At 43.8% G+C, this 16,108-nt stretch overlaps 7 non-coding genes across 7 annotated transcripts; all 7 read left to right on the top strand.

Annotated features, from left to right (window-relative positions):
• The first annotated feature begins 10,694 nt into the window (after positions 1-10,694).
• Positions 10,695-10,767, top strand: trnak-uuu. The gene has a single exon. It is a non-coding gene; the product is annotated as a tRNA-Lys (tRNA).
• Positions 10,768-11,317: 550 nt separating this feature from the next.
• trnak-uuu lies at positions 11,318-11,390 on the top strand. Its single transcript has one exon. It is a non-coding gene; the product is annotated as a tRNA-Lys (tRNA).
• A 1,174-nt stretch (positions 11,391-12,564) lies between these two features.
• trnak-uuu lies at positions 12,565-12,637 on the top strand. The gene has a single exon. It is a non-coding gene; the product is annotated as a tRNA-Lys (tRNA).
• Positions 12,638-12,874: 237 nt separating this feature from the next.
• On the top strand, positions 12,875-12,947 carry trnak-uuu. The gene has a single exon. It is a non-coding gene; the product is annotated as a tRNA-Lys (tRNA).
• Positions 12,948-13,187: 240 nt separating this feature from the next.
• On the top strand, positions 13,188-13,260 carry trnak-uuu. Its single transcript has one exon. It is a non-coding gene; the product is annotated as a tRNA-Lys (tRNA).
• Positions 13,261-13,810: 550 nt separating this feature from the next.
• trnak-uuu lies at positions 13,811-13,883 on the top strand. Its single transcript has one exon. It is a non-coding gene; the product is annotated as a tRNA-Lys (tRNA).
• Positions 13,884-14,435: 552 nt separating this feature from the next.
• Positions 14,436-14,508, top strand: trnak-uuu. The gene has a single exon. It is a non-coding gene; the product is annotated as a tRNA-Lys (tRNA).
• The last annotated feature ends 1,600 nt before the right edge of the window (positions 14,509-16,108 follow it).

The raw sequence follows: 16,108 nt of genomic DNA on the forward strand, positions 1-16,108 counted from the left end.
CTGAAAACCTCTGACCTGTTGACTCCAGGCCTGGCTCCGCTCATCATGACTTTGGTTTGTTGTTGTAGTTAAGTGAAATACGATCTGGTGATAACACAGAGTGTTTTATTCTGAAAATTAACCGGATGTTTTCATTTTGTTTTGGTGAAACCTGACTTCCTGTCCCGCTCCATCTGCTCTGTTGAGATTGATGCGTCGTGCTCCGGCGTCTGGCACAAATAGAAGTCTTGCGTCTCTGATCCTGAAGGCTCCGACCTGCCGGACCAGAGACACAGCTGGAATGCAACGGAGTGGATCCAGTGGAAGTTAACACATTGACTATGATGGACAGCTATCAGATCTGGTGGAATTTAGCCATTAGTTGCCGTGGCCAGGATATGTCCCCAGAATTATCTAATTAAACCACTTCAACTGGCACCTTGTCCCAACTGGATCTCCTCTTCCCAATGCTCTGACGGTTCACCCACATTCTGCAAAGGGAACTATTTCTATCACTTTATTCTCTATCTCTTTTTCTACCTTATCGCCCAAAGCTTGGAAAGAGGATAAGCTGACAAACAGAGAGCCTCACCTTTATGCTTGGCTGAGTAAGGACTACCTCAAGACAAGACCCAGACATACAAAGGCAATCCTCAATTCCACTTCCAGTACAAAGGCCTCATTGCCTTGGATTGATTTGGATTGGGCATCCCAGGGACCAAGGGCATTTGAGGGGTGGTCATTGGGGTTTGGCAGTTTTCTTCGGCCTCAGAATTGGTCGTCCCCTCCAGATGTAAATGCTAACCATCAGACTAGACAGTAGGCAAGGATGCAATGAGGTCAGAAGATGCCAAACTGGGCATCTCAAGAACCCTTATACACAGTTATTAGTGTTTTTTATTGCAGCTCACAGTGAAGTGATTTTAGAGTTTCAGAGTACCTGGAAACAATCCATCCAGCGAGGTCTTTTTCCTTCTTTGGCCCCACCAACTGGGAAGCAGCTGGGAAGCAGAGTCTCCCTCTCCAGTCTTGCAAAGTGCTCCAACACAAACACAACCTCAGTCCTAGAGCAAAGCCACTAATTTAAAACTTAAGTGCTATCTACTCCACCGCTATCCACTTAGTAAGCCACTGCTTTGGGCTGCAGTTGTTTTGAGTGTAGTTGGGAGAACAGAAGTGACATAATTATAATGTTTGTTGTAGTCATTTGTGGTTTACCATTATCAATAATTAAAGCCGAGCAGAGTATCTATGATGGTAAGAAAACAGTACCCTTCTCGATGGGACGCCTTTTGTTTGCTAGGCACTGAAACAACACCACCTCCATCCAATATAGGCGCTCATTTAAAATCCAGCTAAACACCGTGTAATCAGTCTCTGTGTATTTTGTTAACTGCAGCTCAGGGCTGGGTACGCATCGAAGCAGCAATCTCACCTACAGTTTGTTTTTGTTCTTCTTTTTTTTGATTTGTTTTGTTTATGTTCGTTCCAATTGCAGGTAAGTGAGGGTTACGTATACGATGACTTGAGTGACCAGAGGTTGGCGTTTGCTTCATGTCACAGATCTGCAGCCCTAGAATAAAGATTGACAAGCCGTTCTTTTGAACAGTCACGTTTTGTTACAAGAATGTTCTGACAAAACTTTCCCAAACTGTTTAAGTTGTTGTACCAACATCAGGCGGTATTTATGTTCCAGAAACATGTTCTTTCTTGAAATTCCAAAACCATATGAATGGAGGAACATCTGTCAAACACATCACTTTGATTTTTGTTCCACTTTTCTGAAGAAATTAAAACAATCGCCCCACATACTTTAAAGTTATGTCCATCAGTCTGGAGACCCAAAACTCTCAGGAGGAATCAGCTCTGAATGGATTTTGTTCGTGTCTAGAATGAAGAGTTTTGCATAATTTGCTGTGTCAAGGTCCAGTTCATAAAGTATGTTGTTGAATAATATTGATGCACACAGAAGGACACAAAGTTTTGCAGCTTTGTGCAGTTTGCTCTTGTTTCAGGTCTGCTGGGAGGATAAGCTGTCGGCACCTACACTCTCTGCCGAGCACATCTGCACTGTGCACTCTTATCCTGACTAAGCTCATAGATGATGAACTGAATGACAAGGGGACACTTCTTAGCGGTCTATCGTGAAGTGGATACATCAGATACAGATTTCACCATTTACAACAAAGCTTCTTTCCTAGAATAAGCCAGCGAAAGCAGCTTGTTCAGATAGAAAACACGACATGCGGCACTCCGTCAGACAATCTTTATAAAAAATGGACATTGAGACTGAGTCTTGGACAGCCCCAGACTGATTTAACTCCATGATCAGAACAACAATAGTTATGCAAAATGCATATCAACAGATTATATGTACAGATTAATTATTTTAGGTCATCCTGAGGTGGAATTGTTTTCATTATCTTTGCATTATGCAAAGTTTGAGTATGACATCTGTGAGTTAGATGTTTTTGGCTATGAGGGTTATTTGCTTAAAGAGGGGTCAATTTGCCCCAAATAAATGACCGATGACTCATTTAAATGCATGCAAAAAACACTGCCAAAGATGCGTTTTGCTCTGCAGCACTGTGTGTGGCGCATTTAACCCTTTGGGTGTCTTTTGGTGTTATTTACAGGAATTAAATGGTATGGGATGGGATGGGATGAGATTGGATGGAATGGAATGGGATGGGATGGTATGGGATGGAATGATATGGTATTGGATGGGATGGAATGAGATGGGATGGTATGGGATGCGATGGTATGGGATGCGATGGGATGGGATGGGATGAGATGGTATGGGATGGGATGGGATGGTATGGGATGAGATGGTATGGAATGCGATGGGATGGAATGGGATGGGATGGGATGGTATGGTATGGGATGCGATGGTATGGGATGGGATGGGATGGGATGGGATGGGATGGGATGAGATGGTATGGGATGGGATGGAATGGGATGGGATGAGATGGAGTGGGATGGGATGGTATGGGATGAGATGGTATGGGATGGAATGGGATGGGATGGGATGAGATGGAATGGGATGGAATGGGATGGGATGGGATGAGATGGGATGGGATGAGATGGTATGGGATGGGATAGTATGGGGTGAGATGGTATGGGATGGGATGGTATGGGATGGGATGCGATGGGATGGAATGGGATGGGATAGTATGGGATGGGATGGAATGGGATGAGATGGGATGGAATGGAATGGGATGGGATGAGATGGAGTGGGATGGTATGGGATGGTATGGAATGGGATGGGATGGTATGGGATGAGATGGTATGGGATGGAATGGGATGGGATGAGATGGAGTGGGATGGAATGGGATGGGATGTGATGGAATGGGATGAGATGGGATGGAATGGGATGGGATGGGATGGGATGAGATGGGATGGGATGAGATGGAATGGGATGGGATGGAATGGGATGGGATGGGATGAGATGGGATGGGATGGGATGGGATGGGATGAGATGGGATGGGATGAGATGGGATGGAATGGTATGGGATGGGATGAGATGGTATGGGATGGGATGAGATGGGATGGGATGGGATGAGATGGTATGGGATGGGATGAGATGGGATGGGATGAGATGGGATGGGATGGAATGGGATGAGATGGAATGGGATGGGATGGGATGGAATGGGATGGGATGGGATGGGATGGGATGGAATGGGATGGGATGGGATGGAATGAGATGGGATGGGATGAGATGGAGTGGGATGGAATGGGATGGGATGGTATGGGATGGGAATGTGGCTCAAAACCCACACGTTCTTGGTGTAAATAAGGCTTTCTGTTGGTAACTTCTGAGAGTTTAAAGTTAACTTCATGCGTTTCTGTTTGGTTTAATACACATCATGTATTGTAATGTATGATGTTTAATTTCATTAGATCTAAAGGTCCTTTTTTAAAACAATTTTTATTTAAAGGCACTATGAGGAGTTTTTCACCAGCTGAGAAATAGACTGTAACCAACACTGATGCTTCTTTATTACCTTCAAAAGCAAACAAAACCATAAACAACAACACTGATACCTTCTCTGTTGTCATTTTTAATGCCTTAAACCACTCAGAGGGGGTAGGTGTCAGACCACATGATTGACATTTGGCTTTAGAAACATCCTTTTTCGGCTGTTTTCATGACAAATAAACACATTGAGTGATAAATCTGGCTGTTAAAAGACAGCAGGGTGAGGTTTCTGTTGAAAACACTACTTTTGGTTGGAGGTATCACATTGTCCACAATGGGACGCCAAAATTTATATAAATCAAAAGTTCCTCACAGCAGCTTTAACTAGAAATTTGGAGCGCCAACAGTCGGGTTTTCTTTGGTTGTCAGAATCTGAATACATCAAGTGAAACAAACATTAGGTCATTTTCTGGAGCCTTCAATCATATCCATCGGTCCCCAGTAGGGGTTTGGATCTTTCTGTTCTTTAAAGAAGACTTGTTGTCAGTGGCGGCTGGTGGAGTTTTCTCCAGGGGGGGGCTACAACTCCAAAATAGTACATGTTTGCTTGCTTTTTGGTAAATGTCTGAGGTATCACACCAGTGTATTTACATACACGAAAACAGCAAAAGCAACATTGTAATGTCATGTACTGTTCTAACTTTTGTACATAAATTTTGCTCTTCTTTCCTTGAGAGAAATACATTTCTCAATGACTCTATGGTTAAAGTCAGGGATGCTTTTGACAAGTTTCTTCTCCATAGAGAGCATGGCCAATGCATTGAGACGATCCTGCGACATTGTGTTCCTGAGGAAGGTCTTGATTCTCTTCAGTGTTGAGAAGCACCTCTCAGATTCAGCAACATTCATTTGATTGTCTTGCTGCATCACCTGTAATAGATAAGTGACCATGGTGATGGTGTCTCATGGCTGCAGTATTCAGGCTGCCACTGGTGCAGTAGGCTAAATAGCTTCAGTAGATCATTGATTAATAAGATTTGTGTTTACCATTTGTATAAGCTGTGTAAGCTAATCATTGTCTCAGTACTTATTTAAAGAGGTGTAGATATTATTCATGTATCACCAATTAATGTGTGTGTAGTAATGATATTACATGCTCGCCAGCAGAGGGCGCTGTTACACTGTGTATAATGCTTGTTAACAAATAATCTGTCAAATAATAGCATTACTATTCCTGCCAGTTTAACTTTTCTGAAAAGTGCTTTAAATCAGTAATACCTGTCTTAATCCATGCTGGGTCAGATCCTGATGTTTGGAAAAGGAGGCAGGGAAAGCAGACTAACGCATTAGCATCACTGCATGTAGTTAGCCTTGTTGCTAAACCAGGTCCTGGAAAAAGACCGGGTGTATTGTCTCCCTCTGTCTTTGGACTGCTGATTAATGTTGATGTTCGGTTGATCAGGTCCACGCTCTTTCACGTGGAGCTTCTCCTGGTATCCCAGAGGAACATTTTACTGCTCAAGGCTTTCTCTTCTAAGTCTCTGGAGACAAAAGTGAGATTCTCACTTCTGCCTCATTCAAGTTTCAAATTGTTCTCATTGGTTTCTCATTAGTTTCTCCTAAAATTCACTAGGAGAAATAGTTGAGACCATGACATGAGTCTTATTTGAGACTTAAATGAGAGGTCTCATTAATGGCTCATTTTCCTCTCTTTTTTTTAATATATTTTTGGCCTTTTTGCCTTTATTTGACAGGACAGCTGAAGAGAGACAGGAAATATGGGGAGTAGTGAGCGGGGGAAGACATGCAGGAAATGGTCGACCGGCCGGGAACCGAACCGGCGACCCCTGTGATGAGGACTGTAGCCTCTGTATGTGGGGCGCTTAGACCGCTAGGCCACCAGCGCCCAAAAGACTCCAACCCTTTAATTGTAATAATCTGGCTAAATCTGGTCAACCCTTTTGCGGCCTATATTTTAAATAAATGGTCTGTCATACCTGGGATGAAATCTCTATCTGTTGCAGTTTCTCTCAAATCCACTAAATCTTTGTGAAGTGGTTTTGTTCCAAACAGACTTGCAAAGGAAGGACCAGACTGTGAAGTCAAAGAAGAGATCACTTCACATCTAAATATCTGATCTTGAAGTGGTTCAAATGTTTTAATGAGAATTGTAAGTTTGTGGACAATTACACTGAAATGTTAATTTTGCAGGGCACTATAAATGTTGATGAAAAGATGAGCTCAGGCTCTTTCTTTGCTCCATCTGAGCTCAACTTGAGACCCAAAAACTGAGTCTGACAAAAACAAATGGATGAGGTTAGATTGAGACAATTGAGAGAGCTCCCTGATTTCTCCACCTGAGCTCAAAAGGAGTCACAACACCTGAGAAATACCTAAGAACCATTTCAGATTTTGACCAGATCTCCTTTTGAACTGAAAGGGAGACTAAGCTGAGACTTTTTACAACTTTTTTTCTGGAGGCAAGAATGAGAAACAGGAGACATAAGCTATAGTCTCATTTTGCTTTCAAACAGATCTCATTGTTGTCTAGGAGACAGAAATGAAACACTTTTGAGATCTCCTCTCTGAATTTCTTTTCCTATGGTACGTTCTCCTCTCAAAAGGTGATGTTTTGAGTGACTTCACTGAATTATTTAACTTCTCTGTCTCCATTTTGCGTCTCTGTCCGATCGTCTCCTACTCCCACGGCTCGAGCTGTCACTCAGCCGCGCTTGATGACAGACAGCTGTGACGTCAGCCCCATGACAGGAGGGTGGTGGTTTGTAAATCAAGCTGCATTCAGCTCTGGGCGCAGGGAAGGTGCGCCCCGACATGGCCCTATCTCTTGTATTGAAGAGGAGCTACTGCACATGTACAACTTTTAACGAGAGTCTATGGCCAAAGATTTCTGCGCCCCGGAGGAAAACCGGAGAAAACCAGTCTATGGGGAAAACCCATGAGGAACATACGTCACCAATCAGACAACACAGATGAACGAAACAGCTTTGCTAATAATTATTTAACTATACAATATTAATCTTGCTCATTTTAAAATATATATACATACAGTTCAGAATATTATTTTATTATTTCATTTTTTTTTTTTTTTAAAGGGGACATATCACGCTTTTTTCATCAACATATATTGGTCTAAGAGGTCCCCAAAACATGTCTTTAAAGTTTATGCTCAAAAAAACACTTTGAAATCAGATTTTGGTCTGCCTGAAAAGTCCTCTTCTTCATTCCTCATCAAAACACTCTGTTTTCCCTCTGACCACGCCCCCTCCGGAAGTGGATGTGCCTCGGCTCTCCAGCACGATGATCTAATGTTTACATGTTGGCTGAATATACACGGCTGCTCAGAGATCGCGTTACTTCAACCCTCTGAATCTGATCCTGACGGAGAGGCGCCTGTAGCAGGACCTTTCTGAACGATTGATCATAGATTTAGTGTTTCCTGTTGTTTTATTTATCAGTATGTAGACGTGTGTCTTGGTACACAGCTACGAACGTGTAGCTATGTGGCTATGCTAACTAGCGCTAGCACTTATCCATGATAAATAAAAATCATCCACTAGATCTTCAAATCTGCAGACGTGGGGAGTAAAACCGAACTCTGCCAGAAAGGCAGCGGGACCTTTTATGAAGGATTGGTCACAGATTTAGTGTTTCTTGTTGTTTTATTTGTCAGTATGTCGACGTGTGTCTTGGTACACAGCTACAGCTACAGCTACAGCTACAGCTATGAACATATAGCTATGTGGCTATGCTAATTAGCGCTAGCACTTATCCATGACAAATAAAAATCATCCACTAGATCTTCAAATCTGCAGACGTGGGGAGTAAAACCGACCTTTGTGTTTATTAAGACAGCCTACAACTAGCATGCCTCCCTCCTAAGCTCCTTGTTAGCACACATGTGTGCAGGTAATGAAAAACGGAGGAGGGATTCAGTATTATTTTATACAGTCTATGGGCTGAACAAGCTCCGAGCTCTGACTCCGTGACAGACCGGATATTGTTGTTACGTAACAAAAACACTGAAGTCTGAAACGGCTCGTTTCACACACATTTACAGAAAGGTGTAGAAATCAAAACAGGGGCAGAATGGATTTTTTTCATTCTCGGGGGGTTTGTAGACATGCCAGGGAAACATATTTCAGGTAAAGAACCATTAAAAAGTCAATTTTGCATGATATGTCACCTTTAATGTCTTGTGGTGGGTGGTGGGGCGGCGCCCTAGCGCCCCTATTGGCCAGCCGCCACTGCTTGTTGTGCACTTTAAGGTTTAAAGGTTATTCATGGAGGAGGTTCTACAGGACAACAGAGATTATTTTATGATTGAGCTCTTTCTCTTCATTCTGCAGAAACAAACTTCATATCTTGACAGCCGTCTGTTTTGGAGGCCGCTGCCGTAGTTTAGTGTCAGACACACTGCAATTTAGCCATAAAGAAGGAAAATGAATGTTTATTTTAGTATTTTCAGTATGCATTTATCATTTTGTGTTTATATCATCATTATTGAAAACAGCTCATCATAAACAGCGGCTCTGTCTGCACAAAAATATAAGTTCACGAGTTTACAGACGTGTGAGGGTTTTCTCTGCGCCGTGTGTGAAAAAGATTACAAACCACTGAAGACAAGCCTAAACGCTCTCCGCTCTCTGTGCCAGCGCTCTCAGCTGATGATGTTGTTTTGAAAGAGAAAGAGATTTAGGGATAATTCAACTTGTTTGTTTTCCACAAAACTGTTTTTATGTGATATTGTAATTCTTACCAGGTCACAGGAATGAAGAAATCTCAAATATTAATACGCAGACAGAGAGTGTTTGATATCAGAGTCGTTGATAGATGTTGTTCCACTTTGCCAGCTCGCACTAAAACAGATCAGCTGCTCCCAGATGGAACTAATTTAGAGACATGTTGACAGTGTTGAAATACCATGAGGATCTCTCTAAAAAACAAAATAAAGTTTTAAATCTTTGCACAGATATCTCTTTGTTCAGCTTTACATTTTTAACTTGTGCCAGTTTTCAGTGGATTAAACACTGAGGCTCATCTTGTTGATCCAAAAAAGGGGGATGACAGTTGTCTCTTAAAACGAGTCCTCGACCCTCTCCCCTCCCAAACTCTCGGCCCGTTAAAACAACACAAACTCCCTCCCTCCCTCCCTCCCTCCCTCAGCAGAGCGGCTGATTTAAAACCTATGCAGTGTTTTAGCACTTTGCAGGGGCTGAGGCGGCGTGGAGTGCGGTCGAGGGGAGAGAAAGTGATTTAGAGGTGTAATGGGATAATGATGATGTTCGTTCGAGTCATTTCTGAGGCAGAAAACATCCTCGTTTTAAATCAGGGCAGACGTTCTGTGATTAAAGCGTGGCAGAGCCGGCCAACAGGCTCAGGGCAAATATAATTATAGGTGCTATTGCTGGCATGATTTTGACACCGGGGTGTGGTTTGCTGGTGTAGACAGAAAAATACTGGCGTGAAACATTTAGACATTAACTCCACTTGGATCATATTTTAATTTGTAACTGGGGTTATTTTGGAGCTTTATCTCTCTGGCCTCCTGTTTGTAGACTCTGAGAGGAGTGTAAGAGAAGCAGATGCAGCGTGAAGACCTAAAGCAGGCGTCAGATACTCAAACGACGAGGAACTCAGCAAGTCGATGCAGAGATCACCAGAGCTTATCTAACGCTTTCTTCAGCACAGAATGATGTTAGTTTGGTCCTGTTGAGGGTAAACATAAAACTCATGAAGGGCATGTAACAGTGGAAATGACAAGTCGCCACCACAGCAACTCTTAAGATGGAAGTGTGTTACAGCTGTAGTTGAAAGTAGTGAACATAATCAGGGACACAACATAAAAGAATGAAGGTATTGTGTTTTATTGAAATCAAACCCCTGAGGTGTTGCTGCTGCTGCCGGGTGGAAAGAGCTGACCATGACGTCCTGCCTCAAATAGACTCTGACTCAGGTGCATGTGAATCACCACAGGAAGTACCAAAATAAAACAGGAAGTAACCCAGATGTAACAGGTGCAACAATGTGTTCTCCAAGCTCTCTGGTTACTTCTTGCCCCCCCAAAAAAGATAGTGGCATCAAAAATGCAAAGCTCTAAGCTTCAACAAACCAGTGGGTGACATTATGATGGAGTCAGTTACACACAGATACCATGCAGGAGTTAGTGACTGGATCAGCTTGAAAATGCATTGACAAAAAGAGGCAGTGGATAAATGTCCATGTGCATTTCAAAGGTGACATCAACTGGATTCCTGCACATCCTCAGCCCAGGGTGTCACATTTGAACTTTCGACACTGCTCCCCCTCCTTGTTGCTTACCTGACACAATAGTGGGAGCCCTTGCAGACCTGTCTATTAGCAGATCAGAAGGAAAGCTTCAGCTATCTTGTCCTAGCTGTTGACAGTTAGATGTTGGGATTTGATGTTTTCCCTTTCTTTGGCGGGGAGGAGTGGCTTCTTGAAGCCTGGATAGCTCAGTCGGTAGAGCATCAGACTTTTAATCTGAGGGTCCAGGGTTCATGTCCCTGTTCAGGCGATAGCCCTATCTTGAGGTTCATCTGCAGTGCTCCTTCCTGAATGTGATGGTCTTTAAAGGTTTACAGTTCAGCTCCCAATTCAGGCAACTATCTTGTCTGGATTTGTCTGCAGGGTTTTGTACAGGGTGTTTGCCTTAATCAGTTTTTGCTAGTTTACTGGATTCCAGTCCATCCGCAGTCCAGGGCGCCACATTTGAACTGGTTTCCCTTAGTTTGGCGGGAAGGAGTGGCTTCTTGAAGCCTGGATAGCTCAGTCGGTAGAGCATCAGACTTTTAATCTGAGGGTCCAGGGTTCAAGTCCCTGTTCAGGCGATAGCCCTATCATTTGATCTATATAAAGTGCCCCTTCCTGAATATGAGGGTCCTTAAAGGTTTACAGTTCAGCTCCCAATTCATGCAACTATCTTGTCTGGATTTGTCTGCAGAGTTTTGTACAGGGTGTTTGCCTTACTCAGTTTTTGCTAGTTTACTGGATTCCAGTCCATCCTCAGTCCAGGGTGCCACATTTGAACTGGTTTCTCTTAGTTTGGCGGGGAGGAGTGGCTTCTTGAAGCCTGGATAGCCCAGTCGGTAGAGCATCAGACTTTTAATCTGAGGGTCCAGGGTTCAAGTCCCTGTTCAGGCGATAGCCCTATCTTTAGGTTCATCTGCAGTGCCCCTTCCTGAATGTGATCTTTAAAGGTTTACAGTTCAGCTCCCAATTCATGCAACTATCTTGTCTGGATTTGTCTGCAGAGTTTTGTACAGGGTGTTTGCCTTACTCAGTTTTTGCTAGTTTACTGGATTCCAGTCCATCCGCAGTCCAGGGTGCCACATTTGAACTGGTTTCTCTTAGTTTGGCGGGGAGGAGTGTCTTCTTGAAGCCTGGATAGCTCAGTCGGTAGAGCATCAGACTTTTAATCTGAGGGTCCAGGGTTCAAGTCCCTGTTCAGGCGATAGCCCTATCTTGAGGTTCATCTGCAGTGCCCCTTCCTGAATGTGATGGTCTTTAAAGGTTTACAGTTCAGCTCCCAATTCAGGCAACTATCTTGTCTGGATTTGTCTGCAGGGTTTTGTACAGGGTGTTTGCCTTAATCAGTTTTTGCTAGTTTACTGGATTCCAGTCCATCCTAAGCCCAGGGTGCCACATTTGAACTGGTTTCCCTTAGTTTGGCGGGGAGGAGTGTCTTCTTGAAGCCTGGATAGCTCAGTCGGTAGAGCATCAGACTTTTAATCTGAGGGTCCACGGTTCCAGTCCCTGTTCAGGCGATAGCCCTATCATTTGGTCTATATAAAGTGCCCCTTCCTGAATATGAGGGTCCTTAAAGGTTTACAGTTCAGCTCCCAATTCATGCAACTATCTTGTCTGGATTTGTCTGCAGAGTTTTGTACAGGGTGTTTGCCTTACTCAGTTTTTGCTAGTTTACTGGATTCCAGTCCATCCTCAGTCCAGGGTGCCACATTTGAACTGGTTTGGCTTAGTTTGGCTGGGAGGAGTGTCTTCTTGAAGCCTGGATAGCTCAGTCGGTAGAGCATCAGACTTTTAATCTGAGGGTCCAGGGTTCAAGTCCCTGTTCAGACAATAGCCCTATCATTTGGTCTATATAAAGTGCCCCTTCCTGAATATGAGGGTCCTTAAAGGTTTACAGTTCAGCTCCCAATTCATGCAACTATCTTGTCTGGATTTGTCTGCAGAGTTTTGTACAGGGTGTTTGCCTTACTCAGTTTTTGCTAGTTTACTGGATTCCAGTCCATCCGCAGTCCAGGGTGCCACATTTGAACTGGTTTCTCTTAGTTTGGCGGGGAGGAGTTCTTGAAGCCTGGATAGCTCAGTCAGTAGAGCATCAGACTTTTAATCTGAGGGTCCAGGGTTCAAGTCCCTGTTCAGGCGATAGCCCTATCATTTGGTCTATATAAAGTGCCCCTTCCTGAATATGAGGGTCCTTAAAGGTTTACAGTTCAGCTCCCAATTCATGCAACTATCTTGTCTGGATTTCTCTGCAGGGTTTTGTACAGGGTGTTTGCCTTACCAGTATTTGCTAGTTTACTGGATTCCAGTCCATCCTCAGTCCAGGGTGCCACATTTGAACTGGTTTCGCTTAGTTTGGCTGGGAGGAGTGTCTTCTTGAAGCCTGGATAGCTCAGTCGGTAGAGCATCAGACTTTTAATCTGAGGGTCCAGGGTTCAAGTCCCTGTTCAGGCGATAGCCCTATCTTTAGGTCCATCTGCAGTGCCCCTTCCTGAATGTGATCTTTAAAGGTTTACAGTTCAGCTCCCAATTCATGCAACTATCTTGTCTGGATTTGTCTGCAGAGTTTTGTACAGGGTGTTTGCCTTACTCAGTTTTTGCTAGTTTACTGGATTCCAGTCCATCCACAGTCCAGGGTGCCACATTTGAACTGGTTTCCCTTAGTTTGGCGGGGAGGAGTGTCTTCTTGAAGCCTGGATAGCTCAGTCGGTAGAGCATCAGACTTTTAATCTGAGGGTCCAGGGTTCAAGTCCCTGTTCAGGCGATAGCCCTATCATTTGGTCTATATAAAGTGCCCCTTCCTGAATATGAGGGTCCTTAAAGGTTTACAGTTCAGCTCCCAATTCAGGCAACTATCTTGTCTGGATTTGTCTGCAGGGTTTTGTACAGGGTGTTTGCCTTAATCAGTTTTTGCTAGTTTACTGGATTCCAGTCCTTCCTAAGCCCAGGGTGCCACATTTGAACTGGTTTCCCTTAGTTTGGCTGGGAGGAGTGTCTTCTTGAAGCCTGGATAGCTCAGTCGGTAGAGCATCAGACTTTTAATCTGAGGGTCCAGGGTTCAAGTCCCTGTTCAGGCGATAGCCCTATCATTTGGTCTATATAAAGTGCCCCTTCCTGAATATGAGGGTCCTTAAAGGTTTACAGTTCAGCTCCCAATTCATGCAACTATCTTGTCTGGATTTGTCTGCAGAGTTTTGTACAGGGTGTTTGCCTTACTCAGTTTTTGCTAGTTTACTGGATTCCAGTCCATCCTCAGTCCAGGGTGCCACATTTGAACTGGTTTCGCTTAGTTTGGCGGGGAGGAGTGTCTTCTTGAAGCCTGGATAGCCCAGTCGGTAGAGCATCAGACTTTTAATCTGAGGGTCCAGGGTTCAAGTCCCTGTTCAGGCGATAGCCCTATCTTTAGGTTCATCTGCAGTGCCCCTTCCTGAATGTGATCTTTAAAGGTTTACAGTTCAGCTCCCAATTCATGCAACTATCTTGTCTGGATTTGTCTGCAGAGTTTTGTACAGGGTGTTTGCCTTACTCAGTTTTTGCTAGTTTACTGGATTCCAGTCCATCCGCAGTCCAGGGTGCCACATTTGAACTGGTTTCTCTTAGTTTGGCGGGGAGGAGTGTCTTCTTGAAGCCTGGATAGCTCAGTCGGTAGAGCATCAGACTTTTAATCTGAGGGTCCAGGGTTCAAGTCCCTGTTCAGGCGATAGCCCTATCTTGAGGTTCATCTGCAGTGCCCCTTCCTGAATGTGATGGTCTTTAAAGGTTTACAGTTCAGCTCCCAATTCAGGCAACTATCTTGTCTGGATTTGTCTGCAGGGTTTTGTACAGGGTGTTTGCCTTAATCAGTTTTTGCTAGTTTACTGGATTCCAGTCCATCCTAAGCCCAGGGTGCCACATTTGAACTGGTTTCCCTTAGTTTGGCTGGGAGGAGTGTCTTCTTGAAGCCTGGATAGCTCAGTCGGTAGAGCATCAGACTTTTAATCTGAGGGTCCAGGGTTCAAGTCCCTGTTCAGGCTATAGCCCTATCATTTGGTCTATATAAAGTGCCCCTTCCTGAATATGAGGGTCCTTAAAGGTTTACAGTTCAGCTCCCAATTCATGCAACTATCTTGTCTGGATTTCTCTGCAGGGTTTTGTACAGGGTGTTTGCCTTACCAGTATTTGCTAGTTTACTGGATTCCAGTCCATCCTCAGTCCAGGGTGCCACATTTGAACTGGTTTCGCTTAGTTTGGCTGGGAGGAGTGTCTTCTTGAAGCCTGGATAGCTCAGTCGGTAGAGCATCAGACTTTTAATCTGAGGGTCCAGGGTTCAAGTCCCTGTTCAGGCGATAGCCCTATCTTTAGGTCCATCTGCAGTGCCCCTTCCTGAATGTGATCTTTAAAGGTTTACAGTTCAGCTCCCAATTCATGCAACTATCTTGTCTGGATTTGTCTGCAGAGTTTTGTACAGGGTGTTTGCCTTACTCAGTTTTTGCTAGTTTACTGGATTCCAGTCCATCCGCAGTCCAGGGTGCCACATTTGAACTGGTTTCGCTTAGTTTGGCGGGGAGGAGTGGCTTCTTGAAGCCTGGATAGCTCAGTCAGTAGAGCATCAGACTTTTAATCTGAGGGTCCAGGGTTCAAGTCCCTGTTCAGGCAATAGCTCTATCATAATTACAAGGAGGATCAGAGACTGACCAGATCTGTCACGGCACTGGATCTGATAGTCAATGTGTTAACTTCCACTGGATCCTCTCCATTGCGTTCCGGCTGATCCGTGAGGTCAGAAATGCAATGATCAGATTTTTCTTTGCACATTTACTTTTATTGCTTTTCATGTGTTAATTGAAGGATTTAGTCTGTCTTAGAAGTGTGTCTTAAAGACTCCAGACTTTTAAAAAGGTCACCATAAAGGACCCTCTCACTCTCTTCAGTGATGTTTTTGAACGTCTCGCTTCATTTAACACAAACGATGTGTCCTTTTAATCCCCGCTGACCGTTCCCCTCGGCGTACACTACGTTTTTATTTTGATTACATCTTTTCCAGGCAGCCTGCGGTCCTGCTTTGTTTCTATAAAAATCAATTTGTCGAGACTTCTCTGCAGACGGCTCATCCGTCACCGTCAGCGGCGCTCTCTTATTTATTTGCTCTCCGTTTGTTTAAAGGTGCTTCAGATGCTGGCTGGTATCTGGGTTTATTATGAAAGAGAGGTTTGTTGGTTTTTAGTGTTTTGATTTCTTATCCTGAAAGAAAAACTGTGTGTAACATGAAAAGTTGTGACATTAGGCCTCAGATATCAGAGCTTCCTGCCAACACATGGAGGAAAAACTGCAAGAGAAGAAGAAGAAGAAATGTTTGTTTTTGTCGTTCTTAGAAAGAATAAGAAATGTTTGCATTGGATCAAAATGATGATTGAGGTGACTGACATATAACAGAATAATATGCTGCATTTAAAACCTGCAGACTGACTCCAGGTTTTCCCCAAACTGTGCCTGAGACTCTCTGGGCCATGAAAACATAAAACACAGGACACAGACCACAACAAGAAATGACTCACACAGGATTAATACGCTTTCCAGGCTCTTTAATTTGTTTTCCTGGAGTTAAAGAAATTTCTGCAACACAGATTTTATGATTTTAGAAATGAAGATGTCACACATGCAGAGTGGAAAAATACAGCAGCTCTGAGTAGAGACAGATGGATTCCTCAGGGGTGAGGGGGATGATTGTTGAAGAAGAAGAAGAAGAAGAAAGACGAAAAGAAGTGAGGTATGTGACAGAGCTGCAGAAAAAAGAAAGTGTGGACACTAGAAGAGAAGGAGGGGAGAGGAGTGTATGTACAGTGTGGAAGTGACATTCAGAGAGAGGTAAGGAGGGATGAGAGGGAGAGAAAGAGGAGGAGGAGGAGTGATGGTGGACAAACTCAGAGCCTCCAGTTAAGTCAGCCA

Source organism: Notolabrus celidotus, chromosome 11, assembly GCF_009762535.1.
Source record: "Notolabrus celidotus isolate fNotCel1 chromosome 11, fNotCel1.pri, whole genome shotgun sequence".
In the NCBI taxonomy this organism is placed as follows: Eukaryota; Metazoa; Chordata; class Actinopteri; order Labriformes; family Labridae; genus Notolabrus; species Notolabrus celidotus.